The 21,876-nt window shown below is 44.5% G+C and overlaps 1 protein-coding gene across 1 annotated transcript in view; it reads left to right on the top strand.

Moving 5' to 3' along the window:
- Positions 1–21,876, top strand: part of BMPER (BMP binding endothelial regulator) — a 492,868-nt gene that overhangs the window by 372,054 nt on the left and 98,938 nt on the right. The gene's annotated exons all lie outside the window — the stretch shown is intronic.

Raw genomic sequence — 21,876 nt, forward strand, 5'->3', positions numbered from 1 at the left:
CGCTCATTAATCAATCTCATATTCCCTGCTTTACCCGCCCACCGGCGCCTGTGATTGGTTGCAGTCACACACACCCACCACGCTGAGTGACAGCTGTTTCACTGCACCCAATCACAGCAGCCGGTGGGTGTGTCTATACTGTGCAATGAAAAAAATAAAATAATTAAAAAAAACGGCGTGCGGTCCCCCCCCATTTTAATACCAGCCAGATAAAGCCATATGGCTGAAGGCTGGTATTCTCAGGATGGGTAGCTCCACGTTATGGGGAGCCCCCCACCCTAACAATATCAGTCAGCAGCCGCCCAGAATTGCCGCATAAATTATATGCGACAGTTCTGGGGCTGTACCCGGCTCTTCCCGATTTACCCTGGTGCGTTGGCAAATCGGGGTAATAAGGAGTTATTGGCAGCCCATAGCTGCCAATAAGTCCTAGATTAATCATGTCAGGCGTCTATGAGACATCTTCCATGATTAATCTGTAAGTGACTGTAAAAAAACACACACACCCGAAAAAAATCCTTTATTAAAAATAAAAAACACAAACAAATTCCCTCATTACCAATTTATTAACCCCGACAAACCCTCCATGTCCGGCGTAATCCACGGACTCCGGCGTCGCTTCCAGCTCTGCTGCATGGAGCTGACAGGAGCAGCAGAAGACACCGCCGCTCCGGTCACCTCCACGCAGCTAATGAGATGAGTAGCGCGATCAGCTGCTGTCAGTCAGGTAACTCGCAGCCACCGCTGGATCCAGCGGTGGCCGCGGGTAACCTCAGTGACAGCAGCTGATCGCGCTACTCATCTCATTAGCTGCGTGGAGGTGACCGGAGCGGCGGTGTCTTCTGCTGCTCCTGTCAGCTCCATCACAGGCGCCGGTGGGCGGGTAAAGCAGGGAATATAAGATTGATTAATGGGCGGCCGGCTTTTTCAAAATAGTAAAAGCCGCCGGAGTTTTTATAACAGCAGTGCAGCGCCGCGCCGGAGATCGGGGAGCGGTAAGTATGAGAGAGGGGGGGGAACTGACCGACAGACAGCTAGAGGGACAGATAAGACAGAGAAACCGACCGACAGACATAGAGACCGACCGACAGACTGAGGGAGAGAACGAAACATAAAAAGAAAAAAGACTGACATCACATGAAAAAAGCACAAAACGTACAGGGAGCAAACAGAGATGCGTCCGTGTCACTCGGACGTGCGCACAGACCCATTGACTTTCATTGGGTCCGTGCTGCGTGTTGCGTGAATAAAACGGACATGCTGGCGTGAGACACGGCCCACAAAACGCATCACGGAGACGGACTAACGGACGTAACCAAAAACGCAATTGTAACCGCTGAGATATAGTAACATTGGTGCACGTTTGGCCGTGTCTCCAGTATACACGGAAACGGACCAAACACGCACGTGTTTCACGGATGTGTGGCGGAGCCCTAAGACATACAATATTACAACGTTTCTGATTTTTACATGTACAATGGAAAAAAAATATTATGATGGTTACTCTTCTTACTTCCAGTAATGAACTGGGCCAGCACCCCATCTGTCTCCTCCATTGTGGGAAGAGAGATTGGGATAATTAATTAACTGAGCCACACAACAAGCCCCTTTTATCAAGTCACTAACACAAAGAGAGGGAGGAAGCTCAGCGTCTTTGAAAGAAAGCCAACACAGGCTTTGAGGATCATAAATCGGGACATCGGTGCAGAGTTCTTAATTACAGTACAATAGTAAGCTTATTTTCTATTTGGTAAATATGTGAATAACATTTTATATCACCAGACAAATTATTTTAAAGAGGACCTATCATCAGGTCAAAAGTAGATAGTTTTGGCCCTTTTTTTTATCCCTTGTTGCTCGCCTAAATATTCTGCTGTTTTTTTAAATTTTTTAAAAATCTACCCTACGGTTTCATAGATATGGGCTTTTTTATTTATTGTCAATTTTAATGGCCAATGGGTGTTGATTAAATGGTTAATTATGCAGAGGAGCTTAAAGGGAACCTGTCACCAGATTTGGTGACTATAAGCTGCGGCCAACACCAATGGGCTCTTATATACAGTATTATAACATGCTGTATATAAGAGCCCATGCCACTGTATACAATGTAAAAATCACTTTATAATACTCACCTAAGGGGTATTGCGATGCAGGCTGGTCGGATGGGTGTCTCTGTTCTCCGATACCGGAGCCTCCTCTTTCTGTCATCTTTGTCCTCCTTCTGAAGCCTAGGTGCATGACGCGTCCTACATCATCCACACAAGCTGCCACTGGGGTCCTGTGCAGACGCACTTTCATATGCCCTGAGCAGGGCAGAACAAAGTATTGTAGTGCGTCAGCGCAAGACCTCAATGCTGGCTAGTGTGGATGATGTAGGACGTGTCATGCACCCAAGCTTCAGAAGAAAGGGGACAAAGATGGCTGAAAGAGCAGGGGCTGGTACCGGAGAACGGAGACACCCATCCGACCAGTCTGCACTGCACCTTAGGTGAGTATTATAAAGTGATTTTTACTTTCTACACAGTGGCCTGGGTTCTTATATATAGCATGTTAGAATGCAGTATATAAGAGCCCATTGGTGGTGGCTGCAGCTTATAGTTGCCAAATCTGGTGACAGGTTCCCTTTAATAACTCTCCCCCAGAGAATCCTATGAGCACCGCCCCATTGGCAAAGACCATAAAAATTAGTACTAATTAAAAAGACCCCTGTCTCTGGAACTGTGAGGTGGATTAAAAAAAACAACTCCCTATATGCTTAGGAAAGTGGCAAAAATGAAATAAGAGCAAATACTGACCTCTTTTGACATGAAAAGTTATATTTAAATATCCTACATAACCAATACACATATGAATATAACAAAGAGTTTTTTACAGTTTGAGCATGAAAGCTGCATACTGCATATTGAAAAAGTAGTGATGGAAAATATTATACCATATCCAATAAAGGGCTGGATCTACACCGTGTGCAAAATTATTAGGCAAATTGTATTTTAAAGGGTTTTTTTTATTATTGATCAACAACTATGTTCTCAATAAACACAAAAGACTCATAAGTATCAAAGCTTAATATTTTTGGAAGTTGGAGTGGTTTTTTTTCAGATTTGGCTAGCTTAGGAGGATATTTGTTTGAGCAGGTAACTATTACTGTGCAGAATTATTAGGCAACGTAAAAAAAACTAAATATATTCCCATCTCACTTGTTTATTTTCACCAGGTAAACCATTATAACTGCACAAAATTTAGAAATAAACATTTCTGACATGCAAAATCAAAACCCAAAAAATTAGTGACCAATATAGCCAGCTTTCTTTATGATAACACTCAACAGCCTACCATCTATAGATTCTGTCAGTTGCTTGATCTGTTTACGATCAACATTGCGTGCAGCAGCCACCACAACCTCCCAGGCACTGTTCCGAGAGGTTTGCTGTTTTCCCTCCCTGTAGATCTCACATTTTATGAGGGACCACAGGTTCCCTACGAGGTTCAGATCAGGTGAACAAGGGGGCCATGTCATTATTTTTTCATCTTTTAGACCTTTGCTGGCCAGCCATGCTGTGGAGTAGTTGGATGCATGTGATGGAGCATTGTCCTGCATGAAAATCATGTTTTTCTTGAATGATACCGACTTCTTCCTGTACCACTGCTTGAAGACATTGTCTTCCATAAACTGGCAGTAGGTCTGAGAGTTGAGCTTCACTCCATCCTCAACCCGAAAAGGTCCCACAAGTTCATCTTTGATGATACCAGCCCATACCAGTACCCCACCTCCACCTTGCTGGCGTCTGAGTGGAACTCTCTGCCTTTTACTGGTCCAGCTTCTGGCCCATCCATCTGGTCCATCAAGTGTCACTCTCATTTCATCAGTCCATAAAACCTTTGAAGAATCAGTCTTAAGATATTTCTTGGCCCAGTCTTGACGTTTTATCTTATGTTTCTTGTTCAAAGATGGTCATTTTTCAGCCTTTCTTACCTTGGCCATGTCCCTGAGTATGGCACACCTTGTGCTTTTTGATACTCCAGTAATGTTACAGCTCTGAAATATGGCCAAACTGGTACAAAAGGCATCTTAGCAGCTTCACGCTTGATCTTCCTCAATTCATGGGCATTATTTTGCACCTTTTTTGCCCAACATGCTTTTTGAAACCCTGTTGGCTATTTGCCATGAAACGCTTGATTGTTCGGTGATCACGCTTCAAAAGTTTTACAATTTCAAGACTGCTGCATCCCTCTGCAAGACATCTCACAATTTTGAACTTTTCAGAGCCCGTCAAATCTCTCTTCTGACCCATTTTGCCAAAGGAAAGGAAGTTGCCTAATAATTAAGCACACCTTATATAGGGTGTTGATGTCATTACACCACACCCCTCCTCATTACAGAGATGCACATCACCTGATTTACTTAATTGGTAGTTTGCTCTCAACCCTATACAGCTTGTAGTAGGACAACATGTAGAAAAAGTATCGTGATCATAATACTCATGTGCCTAATAATTCTGCACACAGTGTCTCAAATTCATGTTATATCATTCATTCTTTCACTTACATGTTCCAATGCCATTTGTCATTACACTGTGTGCAGAATTATTAGGCACATGAGTATTATGATCACGATACTTTTTCTACATGTTGTCCTACTACAATATATATATATATATATTTCCTAATCACCCTTCCTCAAATTCATTTTATATCATTCATTCTTTCACTTACATGTTCCAATGCCATTTGTCATTACACTTTGTGCAGAATTATTTATTTCATATATATAATATGTTTTTTTTTATATATATATAATGGAGCACCATGCCTCCAAGATCACTGATGTTCTACAATCTGGTTTAGTTACCTGGCATGAACATAAGGCATTTTCTAATTTGTCCTTAGGTGTGCATTACATTACCTTATTTGCTTTGGCACCAGCTGCTTGACGCTGGGTGCTCCATTAAATTACATGTATATGTCTACAAAATTTTATCAGTTAAATTCAGTTTTACACAGTGTTTTACTTTAATAAGTATTGTGGAAAGATCAGGATTTCAGTTCATAAACCTTTATCCACTTATAACATACATTTTTACCCAATAGGTCATTGTTGACCCCAAAGTACCTCAGGCACAGATTGTATTCAGACACAAATATGCTCATCCTGTGTATTGGAGTCCCATGTGGAGCAATATTAACATTGTTTGAATTTTTTTTAAAAAATGCTGCATTATTAGACCTAACAGAATACTCTGGCCATGAAAACTAACAAAAATGATCCCTTATACAACAATGCTGATCCTGCAGGATGGGTTGTTATTTTTATGTACAATTTAATAGTATAGTGTTTAATGGTGTAGCAACTTGCAAATAATTATTTTTTATCATTTTTTTTATAATTTTTAAACCATTTATATAATTATTTTTTGTATGTAGCATAATTAGAGATGAGCGAACCGGTCGCGGTTCGGCTCGAGGTCGGTTCGCCGAACGGAGCTCCCGTTCGAGTTTGGTTCGTCGAACGTTCGACGAACCGAACTCGAACTGCATAGGAAACAATGGCAGGCAATCACAAACACATAAAAACGCCTAGAAAACACCCTCAAAGGTGTCCAAAAGGTGACAAACAACTCACAACACAACACAAGCACATGGGAAAGTGACAAGGACATATACTCATGCGAAAACAAAAGAGCAGGACAAGGAAAAAGAGGAGGAGACACAGATATATGAGTATATGCAAGGAAACATCGATGCCATTACTGTGCAACTTGAGCCCTGCTCATTTTAGGCTTCAAATCTGGATAAATTGCCTGAGCTTGCCACGTACGCCTTGGGGATCTTGTTGTGTCCTGCAGCCAGCGTTCTCTCTCAACCTGTCTTCAGTGCTGCTGGGGTCTGCTGGCAGATAAGCACACGTGTCTGTCCACTGACAATGTGGACATGGCTCTCAGAGGACTCAGAGGACTTTTCTTCCCCTGGGTCATCCAGGGGACGGGAAAGGCACGCGTATTTTTGAGAGTGCTTCATGCAAAGCATCTTTTTCTTTTTCAAAAGGGGGGGTCAACCGATGCCAGTCAAGTGGGGTGTGTGTGGCCCAATTAGTGGCAACGAGGGAGACTGTGGTTGGAGTCCCCTCGCTGTGTTTCTAAAAGAACCAAGATGAACAAGTCCTGGCTCTCAGAGGACTTTTCTTCCCCTGGGTCAGTAAGGGGAGGCGAAAGGCACGCTTATTTTTGATAGTGCTTCATGCAAAGCATCTGTTTCATTTTAAAAAGGGGGGTCAACTGATGTCAGTGAAGTGGGGGGGTGGGTGTGGCCCAATTAGTGGCAGCGAGGGAGACTGTGGTTGGAGTCCCCTCGCTGTGTTTCTAAAAGAACCAAGATGAACAAGTCATGGCTCTCAGAGGACTTTTCTTCCCCTGGGTCAGCCAGGGGACGGGAAAGGCACGCGTATTTTTGAGAGTGCTTCATGCAAAGCATCTTTTTCTTTTTCAAAAGAGGGGGCCAACTGATGCCAGTCAAGTGGAGTGTGTGTGGCCCAGTTAGTGGAAACGAGGGAGACTGTGGTTGGAGTCCCCTCGCTGTGTTTCTAAAAGAACCAAGATGAACAAGTCATGGCTCTCAGAGGACTTTTCTTCCCCTGGGTCAGCCAGGGGACGGGAAAGGCACGCGTATTTTTGAGAGTGCTTCATGCAAAGCATCTTTTTCTTTTTCAAAAGGGGGGTCAACTGATGCCAGTCAAGTGGGGTGTGTGTGGCCCAATTAGTGGCAACGAGGGAGACTGTGGTTGGAGTCCCCTCGCTGTGTTTCTAAAAGAACCAAGATGAACAAGTCATGGCTCTCAGAGGACTTTTCTTCCCCTGGGTCAGTAAGGGGAGGCGAAAGGCACGCTTATTTTTGATAGTGCTTCATGCAAAGCATCTGTTTCATTTTAAAAAGGGGGGTCAACTGATGTCAGTGAAGTGGGGGGGTGGGTGTGGCCCAATTAGTGGCAGCGAGGGAGACTGTGGTTGGAGTCCCCTCGCTGTGTTTCTAAAAGAACCAAGATGAACAAGTCATGGCTCTCAGAGGACTTTTCTTCCCCTGGGTCAGCCAGGGGATGGGAGAGGCACGCGTATTTTTGAAAGTGCTTCATGCAAAGCATCTTTTTCTTTTTCAAAAGGGGGGTCAACTGATGCCAGTCAAGTGGGGTGTGTGTGGCCCAGTTAGTGGAAACGAGGTAGACTGTGGTTGGAGTCCCCTCGTTGTGTTTCTAATAGAACCAAGATGAACAAGTCATGGCTCTCAGAGGACTTTTCTTCCCCTGGGTCAGCCAGGGGACGGGAAAGGCACGCGTATTTTTGAGAGTGCTTCATGCAAAGCATCTTTTTCTTTTTCAAAAGGGGGGTCAACTGATGCCAGTCAAGTGGGGTGTGTGTGGCCCAGTTAGTGGAAACGAGGGAGACTGTGGTTGGAGTCCCCTCGCTGTGTTTCTAAAAGAACCAAGGTGAACAAGTCATGGCTCTTAGAGGACTTTTCTTCCCCTGGGTCAGCCAGGGGACGGGAAAGGCACGTGTATTTTTGAGAGTGCTTCATGCAACAAATCTTTTTCTTTTTCTAAAGGAGGGTCAACTGATGCCAGTCAAGTGGGGTGTGCGTGGCCCAATTAGTGGCAACGAGGGAGACTGTGGTTGGAGTCCCCTCGCTGTGTTTCTAAAAGAACCAAGATGAACAAGTCATGGCTCTCAGAGGACTTTTCTTCACCTGGGTCAGCCAGGGGACGGGAAAGGCACGCGTATTTTTGAGAGTGCTTCATGCAAAGCATCTTTTTCTTTTTCAAAAGGGGGGTCAACTGATGCCAGTCAAGTGGGGTGTGTGTGGCCCAGTTAGTGGAAACGAGGGAGACTGTGGTTGGATTCCCCTCGCTGTGTTTTACATGCTTTTAGAAGGGCATGACATGGCTTGGAGGTTGACTTTCAGCATCTGCAAACTGTTGGCTGCCAAAATGCTGCCTTTCCAACCTTTTTAACCGAGGATTTTCGAGACCTTATGCCCATCGCAGTGCCCCAAGAGCCGATGCCCAGCGCCACTCCTTCTCCAACAAAGGCGTGCACGCGCTACACCAGCATGTCGCACTAAACATCACTGATTCCTTGAGAATCTCTGTGTGACAGGGTGCATTTCACCACAGATAATTGGCCCAGTAAGCATGGACAGGGGCGTTACATGTCGCTGACTGGGCAATGGGTTACTGTGGGGAGAGATGGCCAAGTGTCTGCTGTACAAGTCTTGCCGTCCCCACGAGTTGTGTCAATCGTTCTTCTGTATGTAGAAGTTAATACACTGCTTCTGCCTCTTCAGCCTCGTGTGGGTCCTCCACCTTGGCCCAAACCCTGTGTGGTCAGGCCACCCTTCCTTGTAACTGCGCACAAGGAATACCACACACCTCCTTACTATGCTGGCAGCAGAGCTCAATGCCATCAGGCGGTCAAAGGTTTACTTTGAAATGTATGGGAAATGTGAGTCACACCGCTGAGAAGTTGTGGACGGTTAGCTCTGGAGACCGAGTTTCATCAATGGTTGTCTCCACTCAACCAGCAGCCAGGGAAGGCCGGGTACGACAATGATGCAAACATGGGTGCGGCCCTTCGCTGTGACAATGTGACACACATGCCTTGTGTGGCTCACGTGTTGAACCTGGTTGTCCAGCAATTTTTAAAGCACTATCCTGGCCCACATGGCCTTCTGCAAAGAGCACGGTGTAACGCCTTCCTTGATCCACACACTCAGATGGGCTGTAAATGATAGGCTAGAGGGAAGCCACTCACCAAGCAGGACCCCTAGAACCCTGAAACCCTTTAACCCCTATACAGGGATTAGGAATTACACAGGGCCCAAGGTGATCAATACCTGTGGAAGGCTGCAGTTCCAGAGAATAGTAGTCAGGCAGGGTCAAAACATTAATTGGGGAACAGGAACAGAATGGGACGGCCAGGACTTAATCAGAAAACAAGCAGAGGTGAAATGCGGATCGGCCAACAAGGTACATAAACAGCAAGCAGGAAAAGTAGTCATGTAACAAGCACACAAAATCATAAAACTGAACTGGGGGTAAAAGTAACCAGAGGTTCATAGCTATTTCTGGCAGTGGTCTGCAGACAGGATGGGCATAAAAAAGGGTGTGGTGTCTTCCCATTGGTTGTAGCTGAATGATGGTACTTCATCTGTGAGATACCCACCAGCTACATTCAGCCAGAGATTCTGCATCTGTCAAGGTAATGCAGCCCAGTGGGTGAGAATATCCTGCGTCCACTTGCGCCGCTGGCATCGACTCCTCTCCCATCATCAGCACTATGCATGAAAGGAACACGTTGTCACCTGGCGACCGGAGTACAAATTGACGGAGCGGACTCCGTTGGTGACTTAACAGCCGTGTGCGGCAATGATGCAAACCTGGCTGCGGGCCATCGTCAGGGCAATGTGACACACGTGCCTTGTATGGCTCACGTGTTGAACCTAATTCTCCAGCAATTTTTAAAACACCATCCCGGCCTACATGGTTTTGTGCAGCGGGCACGCTCACTATGTGCTCACTTCCATCGTGCGCACACAGCAGCTCAACAACTTTCGTCGCTACAGAAGTCTTTAGGTCTGGTGGTTAAACGCCTCAAATGCGATGTGCCGACACGCAGGAATTTGAATCTGCACATGTTGCAGCGTTTGTGGCAGCACCGCCGAACCCTGCTGCAATACGTTATGACATATAGCCTGGGATAACTTGATCCAGAGGTGGTGCAGATCACGCTGCTGGAGTGGTGTCAGATCAAGGACCTATGCACCCTTCTACACAGTTTACAAATGTCGACGAAGATGTTTAGCACTGGCAATGCCATTCTCAGCATGACAATTCTGGTCATCTACATGATGGAGCACACTGTAATTATTATTCGGAGTCAGGTGTTGGGACAAGAGGAAGGGGAGGAAGGGGAGGAAGTACAGGAGGAGTCATATGCGGAAGGGATAACAAGATCTACGAGGTCCAGATGGTCAGCGGCACCTAGGCAGCAGTCATGGTGAGGGAGAGGGATTAACAAGGGCGCATAGTATCAGCAAAAAGTGTTGAGGAAGCCCATGAAGAAATGGAGGACGAACTGGCGATGGGCATGGAAGACTCAGCAGATGAGTGAGAGCTTGCTCACATTTCGGTTGTGCGAGGTTGTGGGGAGAGGGCAGAGGAAGGAGGCACGATTCTCACCTCTCTGCCACCAACACACCAAGAACTTGGTCCTCCTGGATGCACAAGACACATGAGCGCCTTCTTGCTGCACTACCTACAACATGACCCTCGGATTTTACGAATTCGAAGTAATCCTGACTACTGGGTTGCCACACTGTTAGATCCCCGGTACAAGACAAAATTTGGCGAAATAATTCCTGCCATAGAAATGAACGCACATATACAGGAGTATCTGCAGAAGGTGGTACGCAATCTTAGATCTGCTTTTCCACTAAACACCAGTGCTGCACAGAGTGAATCTCAACGCTTTGTCATGGATAGGAGGAAATGGTCTTTTACTTGTCCACATCTGAGGGACCGAGGGCTGGCTGCTGTGCTGAGATGGCGTTGAGTACGGTGTCCCTGCAGAGTTGCACTTTTGGTCATATACCAAAATGAGATGAAAAAGGACAGATGCTGGTGGAAAGGGGAACAGGTGTGTTGGAAAGGGGAAAAAAGTTTTGGTCCGTGGATTTGGTGGTTAAGCAACAGTAACATTTGCTGAAGAAACACCATCTGTTACAGTGGGACTGGCAGATTTGGATAAGGTGGTATATACTATGTTACCGCTATATAACGAAAATTAATAAGAAAAGAAAGAGAAAGGTATATATCCCCATCAGCAGTCAGTGTCCACCGTGCTCCCAGATGGAAAAGGAGAGGTTGGCAACTGGAAGGTTTGGTGGAGGATACAGAGCTGTGTGGCTATGAAACTAATAGTAGCCTGAACCGAGTTAGACGCCATTCGGATCTGGAGACTGGGAGCCCTGTTAGCGTCACAGGGTCCACATGCCCACCCAGCCCAGGAACTCCCTGTTAACAACACAGGGGCCATTGAGTACGCTGACCGTGTGCGTAGGGGCCACACCTGTGGACAGCAGGCGCATCAGCAGCAGCAGGCCTGTTAATGCCACTGGGCTGCACAAGCAGGACTGGTAGGACAGGAGCTGGTCTTAACCATTCTGCGTTACCAACTGTGGTGGTGGCCTGCATCGACACCCTATCCCTGCCTACCTCTGGCCTAAAGCCGCAATGGGTTCAACGCATGGAGGTGTGCTCTTTCGGAGCATAATAGAAGACTGCGCACCTCCTTGTTGGCTCCAGCCCCTTTTATAACCTGGGTCCGCCCCAAACCAGGGTGAACCACAATGCACCTCCTGGAGACAAAAGCAGAGTGACACGTCATGAGTGGCATAACTAGCATCCTATTTGGAACCGCAACTTCAATGATGACCTCATAGCTACCATGACCCAAACACCTCACCAGTCATCGTCTGACCATCAATAATGCGGTGACAAGTCATAGGGGCGGGCCTCTGCAAGCCATTTGTGAGTGGCCTTGCCACATCGTCAGGACACCTGATGCCCTTTGGTCTATATGGGCCCCCCACATCAGGGGCAGGGCCAAAGAGTTCATTACCGGACCTAGTCCCTGATGCAGTAAGTGCCTGAGCATGCTCAGTAGCATGAAATACAGTCTCTGAAAAAAGACTATCAGCTTTAGCATGGTGTCTAGGCACAAAACAGGACTTAGACCCGGCACGGAATGCAAGTACCTGTGCAAAGAGGCTTTTCGCACTAAGTGTGGGAGCATGCGCTGTATCCCGAAATGAAGACTTAGCCTCAGCAATGGCACAGTCAGGCAGAGCATACTCACTAGGCGAAACACTGTAGTTAGGCTGCGGCTGGGGTATATCGGCACACGCATGCGCACTAGCTGCCTCTTCACACTTAGACGTGGAGGAGAAAGTAGCCAGCTAGACAACCCAAGGCACAGCCCTAAATGGCAGCTGACGCCTGGGCGCAAATGAAACCGCAGCAGGCTTCAGGTTACAGGTTTTGTAACAACAAATACCATCCAAAAGAACAGGTGTACTTCATCCCATGGATAATCTGATATGATCCTTTTTTTCACGGACACAACCGTCGCTAACAAATGTAGACGAGGCCAAAACAGCAGCTGCTTCAATGGATCTCAAGTGCTCCATAAAGTGGCCTCTCCTCCACCCCAATTTCAAGATCCCAAATACTCCATTCCTCTGTGGTGTCAATCCAATCGCACTTGCTTCCTAACAGCTCCCAAGTTTCCACCAGCCCTGCTGAGTATGGGGTAACAGAGATGGTTGAGTTTGCATAGCTGTTCAGTCGCACTATAGCCTGGGAATCAGAGGTCCGCTCCAAAGCTGCAATGAGTACAGACAAGGAAGTTATTATTATTTTTATTATTATTGATTTATAGAGCACCATTGATTCCATGGTGCTGTACATGAGAAGGGGGTTACATACAGAATACATATACAAGTAACTATAGACAGACTGGTACAGAGGGAAGAGGGCCCTGCCCATGCGGGATTACATTCTAAAGGATTTTTGGGAGGAGACAGTAGGAGTGGTTTAGGTTGAGCGTCAAGTACGTATGGTGGTGGTGTCATTGAAGGTTATAGTCATTTCTGAACAGATGAGTTTTCAGCTTCAGTTTGAAGCTTGCGGGTGTAGCAAATAATCTGACGTGTTGAGGTAGCGAGTTCCATGAGACAGGGGAAATTATCTGCGCAGATGGCCAGAAGCTTTGTGAGTGGGATCCAGGCCCCGATGAAGAAGGTGCTGAGCCTAATCTACACCCTCATTTCCAAAAAGTAAATCCTCCTGGTGGAGACAATGGGGAACATGATGAGGAGCACAGATACCTGATTGGAATGACAACTTTACTATTCGGTCAGGGCAGGAAGAGGTTGTCTCGGAGGACTCAGGACGAGGGGAATGAAAACACACAGGGTTATTGATGAGGTTGGAGACCACACTTACTGTCAAACCAAAGTCAGCCAGTCGATGAGGTCAGCAGAGGAGGTGGAGGAGGATGCTACTGACTACGAGGTTACGTTGCGTCTTCCTGGCCAGAGACAAAGTACTGGAAGCACGTCAACAACTGAATCCTGGACCACAACTTTGACTCTGAGCAGAAGTCGTGTTGGCTATGCAGGTCGCATGGGCTGTAAGCCTTGCCTAGCCTGTGAATTTTTGGACATCGCAAAGGATCACCCAAGTCATGGAATCTGTAAGATTTGTCAACAATCTGTATGTAGAAGGCAAAAACTCACACCTTTGAGTAGTTCCTCCATGAAGTGTCACATGGATATGAATTGATAGCGTGAAGGTGTATTTCTCAGCTTTAGACACTGTCAATGCAACATGCTAATTTGCCATTGCATGCATTGTTGCAGACTACACACAAGCGGCTGCTGTTATTTTGGATCTGCCTTTGTTTGGTCACTATAGCAATATCAAATTGCTCTTCGGGTGTGGACTTGGAGATGCTGTCTATGAACAGAAGGAAAAGCTAAAGGTGTGTGTTACAGCAAGGAGCCACCGCGGAAACACTTCGTTCAATTGTGAGGGGAGTCATGTTGTACTTTGATGATGAGCCCCGTAATGCCAGTGAGCAGCATCCTGTGCCACAGACCAACATTCTTACAGTGCTGTCTATACTGTTTACCATGAGAGGAGCGTAAAGTCTGTATTTCTGGCAACTGGACATCAGAGTACCCGGGTACGGTAGGCTGTGCCCAGACAATAATGCAGGCAAGCAACACTTTGTTTTATTAGCAAAACACATGTCTGTTCTGGGTAGGCCGACTATTTATAGACAATAAGACTTGCTGCCTCTGCACTGTCAAATTGTCACGTACAGTTTAAATCATAGAGGGACAGCAACACATGTTTGCATTGACTGTTGCTTTTCAAGATTTCCATGACTGTGTTGCAGAGCTGTGTGGTTTGCATTCACACTGTTATCATCTGCATTATCTGTGAGGTTTCAGCTAACAAGGGTATTCAGGGGGGGTAATGTGTTTTGTCTATGTTTAGGTAGGTAACTTGGAAGCTCTTGTGATGCGCCACTGGTAAGTCGTGTTCGCACACACACACACACACACACACAGGCACAAACACACAGTTACTGCTACACAGAGGGATTAGCAGGTAGTAGGCAACAGAATAGATTGTTCAATTATTTAAATTGTATGCATGGTTCTTATTGTTTGTTTTGGTAAAGTTAAACAATCATTTATCAACCCAACTGCCTAGAGTCCTTTTCCTGTTGCCTGGTTTTGCTGCATACTGGGGAGCCCACCCTGTACACGGCTTAAAATGAAGCATAAATCGCAATGTGAATTTCACTGTGCTACAATGCGGCCTAGCGTGCCTGTGCAACCACTGCCTGCCCCATCAAGTGCATCTGCGTGCTCTTCATCCTCTGTGACTGTGGGGACAGCAGTCACACATGGTTTTTCACACTGAACTTCCACTCCTTTACCCGCAACAGGGAGTGTGATTGGCAGGTCATCACTTGTTTTGGAAGTGGAAACAGAAGGTATTGTTGAGCTGTCAGACATCGAGAGAACCATCATTGGATGCAGGCTACATTATATCCACGCCTGCACCTTCGTCACAGATTGGGTGGACTACCTGCATTTAATAATTGCATTCCAGAAATGGAAAGGAGTGTAGAATGCACATGTGTTGTACCTTGCTTGGCAGCAAAGGAACACTAACTTAGTATTCCAGACAATTTTAGGATGGCAGAAAAAGAGTCAGCTCTTTGGGCAAATTAAATAGCGTGGCAAAAGTGGACAGATGGGTACAGGGGCCGTATTCTGTGGGTACCAGGACAGTAAAAGAAGCCTCACTTTCTATTCCTCCTAATGATCAAATGCAGCAAGGAATTCCCTGAGTTTGCTATAAAATTAGCATAGCTAAATGTGCATGAGGGTAGAATGCAGAGGTGCTTGAGATTGCTTGGCACAAGTGGCACAATAAAGGAGTCCAACAGCCAGTTCTATGATGCCACTAAATGGCAGTATTTTTTGCTATCATTATAGCTTATTAAAAACAGAGCAGGAAGGTGTCATGCAGAGGTGCTAGAAATAGCTTGGCACCAGTGGGGCACTAATGGAATACAACAGCCAGTTCTATGATGCCACTAAATGGCAGTATTTTTTGCTATCATTATAGCTTATTAAAAACAGAGCAGGAGGGTGTCCTACACAGGTGCTGCACATAGATTTGCACCAGTGGGGCATTAATGGAGTACAACAGCCACTTCTTGTATGCCACTAAGTTTACTCAATTTTTGATATTATAATGTCTTAGTAAGTAACAATGAGTTTGAGTGTGCAATGCAGGCAGAGGTGCTGCAAATATCTGTGCACTACTGGGACTATACAGAAGTCCAACAGCCACGTTTAGAATGCCACTAGGTACCCTCAGTGTTTGCTAGTATAATGGCTTAGTTATAATGAGTTTGAGTGTGCAATGCAGGCAGAGGTGCTGCAAATATCTGTGCACTACTGGGACTATACAGAAGTCCAATAGCCACGTTTAGGATGCCACTAGGTACACTTAGTGTTTGCTAGTATAATGGCTTAGTAACAATGAGTTTGAGTGTGCAATGCAGGCAGACGTGCTGCAAATATCTTTGCACTACTGGGACTATACAGAAGTCCAACAGCCACGTTTAGGATGCCACTAGGTACACTCAGTGTTTGCTAGTATAATGGCTTAGTAACTATCAGTTTGAGTGTGCAATGCAGGCAGAGGTGCTGCAAATATCTGTGCACTACTGGGACTATACAGAAGTCCAATAGCCACGTTTAGGATGCCACTAGGTACACTCAGTGTTTGCTAGTATAATGGCTTAGTTATAATGAGTTTGAGTGTGCAATGCAGGCAGAGGTGCTGCAAATATCTGTGCACTAGTGGGACTATACAGAAGTCCAATAGCCACGTTTAGGATGCCACTAGGTACACTTAGTGTTTGCTAGTATAATGGCTTAGTAACAATGAGTTTGAGTGTGCAATGCAGGCAGAGGTGCTGCAAATATCTTTGCACTACTGGGACTATACAGAAGTCCAATAGTCACGTTTAGGATGCCACTTGGTACACTTAGTGTTTGCTAGTATAATGGCTTAGTAACTATCAGTTTGAGTGTGCAATGCAGGCAGACGTGCTGCAAATATCTTTGCACTAGTGGGACTATACAGAAGTCCAATAGCCACATTTAGGATGACACTAAGTTAACTCAGTGTTTGCTAGTATAATGGCTTAGTTATAATGAGTTTGAGTGTGCAATGCAGGCAGACGTGCTGCAAATATCTGTGCACTACTGGGACTATACAGAAGTCCAACAGCCATGTTTAGGATGCCACTAGGTTCACTCAGTGTTTGCTAGTATAATGGCTTAGTAACTATCAGTTTGAGTGTGCAATGCAGGCAGACGTGCTGGAAATATCTGTGCACTACTGGGACTATACAGAAGTCCAATAGCCACGTTTAGGATGCCACTAGGTACACTCAGTGTTTGCTAGTATAATGGCTTAGTTATAATGAGTTTGAGTGTGCAGAGGACAGGAGGGTAGAGTGCCAGGGTTGTGGGGCTCTGGGTAGAGGAATGGAAGCCTGCCTTTCTATTCCCTCCTAATGGGGAAATGCAGCGAGGAAATCCCTGACCTTAGCTACACAGACGCTGTCATCTTGTGTAGCTGTTAAACTCTGTTTTCAGGACCTGTCACCTATGGCTCTGACCCTGCCGGTACGAGCCCTTAAAAGGACTGATAGAAAGTGCTCTCCCTAAGCTGTCCAGCTCTGTGTATGGAGCGCATACAGCAGTATCGGCGATAGGACTCAGGACGGAGCTGCCCAAGTGATGTCTGACACCAAGGACGCAGAAGGCTGATAATGGCGTGCTGGAGGAAAATGTCCGGTTTTATAATGCAGGGACATGTGACATGGACATCCTATCACACATGCCGTTGCTTCTCTGGCTAAAAGTCCACTTAGCTGTGTGTGTGTCTGGGATTGGCTGACATGCTGGCCCTCCCCACTTCACGCGCGCGCTTAGGGAGGGAAGACAAGAAAAAAAAAAAAAATGGCGATCGCCATTATCCATACAGCAGTGATCTGAAGGCGCTGTTCCCGTACACTATACACTGAAATTTCATAATAGTGTGAGTCACAGAGTGACTTACACTATTACAGCGGAAAGCCAGCTAGGAATTAGCTGTTTTTTTTGCTGCTAGAACCGTTCTCGAACGTATCTAGAACTATCGAGCTTTTGCAAAAAAGCTCGAGTTCTAGTTCGATCTAGAACAGCCCCCAAAATCACTCGAGCCGCGAACTGGAGAACCACGAACCTAGAACCGCACTCAACTCTAAGCATAATACTAGTTATTTTCTTAATACTAAATCATAACATATGCTCTCAAATTAAGGCCTGCGCCACACATCCGTGCCTCCGGTACGTGTTTGGCATTTTTTACACGTACCGGCGGCACGGAGACATGTACAGCAATGCTACCCTATGGTAGCAGGCACACACACGTAAAACCACACGGAACGTGTGTCCGTGTGCGTTTGTACGTGTGTGCGATTTTCAAAGCGCTGACATGTCAGTGTTTTCTCCGGCAGCACGGGTGTTACACGGCCCGCACCCGTACCACACGGGTGTAGTGTGGATGCGGTCCCGTGTGACACGCGCCGGAGTAAACACACATGTCAGGGAAAAAAATAAAAAACATTAACTCACCTTCTCCAGCCCTCCTGTCTCTGCCGCTGCTGCCTCTTGCTGCCGACCGCCGCTCATTAATCTCATAGAATATTCACTTCACTGCCTGGCAGCAGCAGCAGCGGGGAGACGGGAGGGCTGGAGACCGAGGATCAGCACCACGGACAGCAGCGCGGCAGCAGGAAGGACCAGGTGAGTATAATAATTACTGATTCTACGTGTGCTATCGCGGATAGCACACGTAGAACACACGTGTCACGCACGTACCAGAGACACGTACTTACCTGCACGCAACACGCAGGGAAAATACGTGTCTCTCGGCACGTGCGTGAAATTCACGTGAGTGTGGCAGAGGCCTTAGGGGTATTTTTATGAAATTTGAAGAATTTGGCTTTATTTAAGAAAAGGTACAAAATGATGTTATTGTAGTGTCCCTGGTATCTGCACTCAGTAAGTTAGATGGTTTAAGTTAAAATGTCCAATCACTTCAAGGATATTGATGACCCTTTATTAAGATGGATAATCAAAGTCACATTGGTTGGGGTCCGAAGCACAGCACCCACACAGCTCAGCTGTTCACAGCACTGGTGGTGGCTGATTTAATCTTGCTCATTCATTTGAATTGAAGTGGATCTGCTGTATTCAGCAGCCATTTAACGATGAGTGAACTTTGTGCTGTTCAGATTCTTCAACTGTTTAGTGACAGATATAGTTGTTGATCTGCAGTATCTGGCAGAGGCAACAAGACAGTTGACAGAGACATACTGTTTATTAGGGATTAATAAACCTGAACTCTAAAGTTTGGAGTTCATTCGTGACACCCAGTATCTGGGGCTCAAACTCGAACATGGACTTTTCAAAACAGTCTGTGTCTAAGTTTGGGATTGGGTGCTGTTTATATGCTAATAAAGTTTGTTGAAAGGATGCAGCACAGCTAATCAACAAGCTCTTCGGCAAGGGAAATATGTCTATACGCTGCTGTGAACAAAACAAGTAAATTAAAAAAAAATGACTTGAATTCCCCCCTATTTTTCATAATCAACCCAGGTAATTCAGACAGCTGTGGGCTGCAGCCCTCAGCTATCTGGTTTACCTTGGCTGGATATAAAAAATAAAGAAGAACCCACGTCTTTTCTAAAAAGGATTTATTTAAATAATGTAATAAATGGTGTGGGATCCTTCTATTTTTTTATAACAAGCCAAGATAAAGCAGACAACTGCGGACTGATATTATAAAGCTGGGAAGGCCCATTGTTATTTGTCAGCCTAAAAATAGCAGCCTGCAGCCACCCCAGAAGTGGGTCATCCATTAGATACGCCTGTTCTGGTGCTTTGCCTGGTGCTTCCCAATTGCCCTAGTGTGGTGGCAATATAGGTAATACTTTTTGGGTTGATGTCAACTGTGAATTGACAGCTGGCAATAACCCCTAGGGTCTATCAGATACCCCCATTAATAACCCAGCAAATTTAGAGTTAAAAAACACATACACACTGGAAAAAATAGTTTATATGGCTATTGACTCACCCATTGGCTATTTTTCTAATACAAGGCTCAATGAGAATTGTAATAGTGAGATCTATTTATTATCTCTTTTTACTATTTTTACCAAATAGAAAACTATGTTTAATGTTAGTAAAAAAAAAACTTAGTCCAAATTGAATTAGACTTACAAGCTATGCACTATGTATGAACTTATACAGCTAGAATATTAAAATCATAAACTCCTCTTTTGTGCTTTTAGATTCTTCAGCAGCCATCAAACCACTTCTGTTCTTCACAAGTAATGACAAAGCTTCAGCCACAAAAAACACATTTGCTCTATTAAATAAATGAATCTAATTGAATGCAGACGCTTTGAGACTGTCACAAATAGTGCTTACTATTGATACCCACATCACTTTTCTGCATTCACATACACATAAGACATGTATGCATAAAGGACATTTAAATTGTTATACCATGATAGGTGATAAGTACTGATAAGTGAATGTATTTGGAATTAAATTCTACTTTAATATTACAAAAATCTTGAATTTGCCAAAATGCTGATTTTTTTAAAATTCACTTCCACATGTATTTAGCAAAATGGTAGTCATTGGCTGCCACTTTTCTAAAAGTATCAGAAGGTTTCTGATCTCTGCATGTACAGCCTCACATTGTGACATCATGGGAATTTTAGCACTCAAAATGGTAATTAAAATTTGTGTCAAGGATCAGACAGGTGGCGGTGAGAATTAGAGGGGCTGGAGAGATGAGTAGTTAGGTGACCATTTCTTACGTTAGATATGGTCTCGGGTCTGAAGCATAACAAGGGACATTACATTAAGGCAGAATAACTTCTCTGTGGATCAAGGATCAAATTTCCCAGGAAAATCTATGTGAAAAGGAAAATTCGTATTTTACCTGATCCGCTTTTCTCTACCAATAACTGCTAGATCAGTTCTATACAGACTTCACTTGCTGTAATCAGCCATCCTGATGAGTCCCATAGACTTGGAGTGGCTTCAGATATTCATGACATTCACTCCATATGAATGGGTGACACAGGATCCCAGATCTAGTTATTAGTGTGGAACTAGCCGGTATCACCTACTCTGCAGATAGTTAACTTGTTATAATAACTAGAATGCAGTTGAACCTTGGATTACGAGCATAATTGGCTCCGGGAGTGTGCTCTTAAACCAAGTTTTTATTATATCAAAGCAAATTTTCCCATAGGAAATAATTGAAACACGGACAATTCGTTCCACAACCCAAAAATATTTACTGTATTTATACAAACTTATTACAGTAATACAAAATAATGTACTGTATTCATATAAAATTATCACAGTACACTAATACCCAATACTGTGCAGTACAGTAAAAAACATATAAAACAAATTAAACTGCACGTTAGCTTACAATATAATTGTTGGTGTGCGGGAGGTACAGTATAAGCAATGTGCTCCACTGGTTAGCAGAAAGAAAGTACAGTACTATATCCACAAATGCAAATTGATAGCCATACTACATATTATATACTGTACTGTATACAGTACATATGTACAGAAATGTACCTCCAGAGCGGGTCAGAGCGCGGAGAGAGGACAGAACTGGAAGCGTGCACGGTGAGTATTTGCTCTTCTTGCAAAGCATTTCTCTTAAACCAAGTTATACATTTTTAAAATGCTTTGCTTGTCTTGCAAAACACTCTCAAACCAAGTTACTCTTAAACCAAGGTATCACTGTGCCAGAAAAAAAGTATGTATAAGATTATAAAATAAGGTCTGCTTTTTAGTTCAGAATTCACCTCAATCCTAGATACAACCAATACACACAAACAGCTGTCTTTCAGGACAAATTTTAGACTTATTTTCCCTATCTCAGTTAATTTCTTTATTCTCATTAGAAAAATAAAATCTAAGATAGAAACAAAAAGGAGCACATACCCTGCAGTAAGTAAATAGTAATAGTACATATAAATAATATAGGGAACTTAGTAAACACTGTTTTTGATGAAAAAAAAAAGTGTAAAAGCCATCCCACCATAAGGTGTACCCGAGTCAGGATGGTCCTAAACTCTAGTAATAAAACCTCCACTTGTGTCAACCAACATCAATGTAGATGGGGCACAGAAGAACTGAGGTCATACTATTTCAGACACCTGCCTATGGGAAACTATATAATTGATATGACTAGCTCAATAGGGAGCTACATCCCTGTTTGTACAACATACAAGGAATCACAGCAAAACCAAAGAAATGAGCCATAGCCTAAGGTGGTATCGATGTGGCATATAAGAGCATGTTTACACTGTGGCTATTTATAGACAAAACCTAAGATAGAACAAACTGAGCATATACTGAGCATATACCCTGTAGTAAGTAAGTAACTAAATAGTAATAGTACATATAAATAACAAAGGGTATTTAGTAACACTGTTTTTGATTAAAAAAAAGCATAAAAGCCATCCCACCGCAATAAGGTGTACTCCAATCGAGACGGTCCTAAATTCTAGTATTAAAACCTCACCTAGTGTCCGCTACCTCATTTCTTTGGTTTGCGAGTTCTTTGAGCTCTTTTACTTCCCC

The sequence above is a fragment of the Anomaloglossus baeobatrachus genome, chromosome 6, assembly GCF_048569485.1.
Source record: "Anomaloglossus baeobatrachus isolate aAnoBae1 chromosome 6, aAnoBae1.hap1, whole genome shotgun sequence".
NCBI classification, from domain to species: Eukaryota; Metazoa; Chordata; class Amphibia; order Anura; family Aromobatidae; genus Anomaloglossus; species Anomaloglossus baeobatrachus.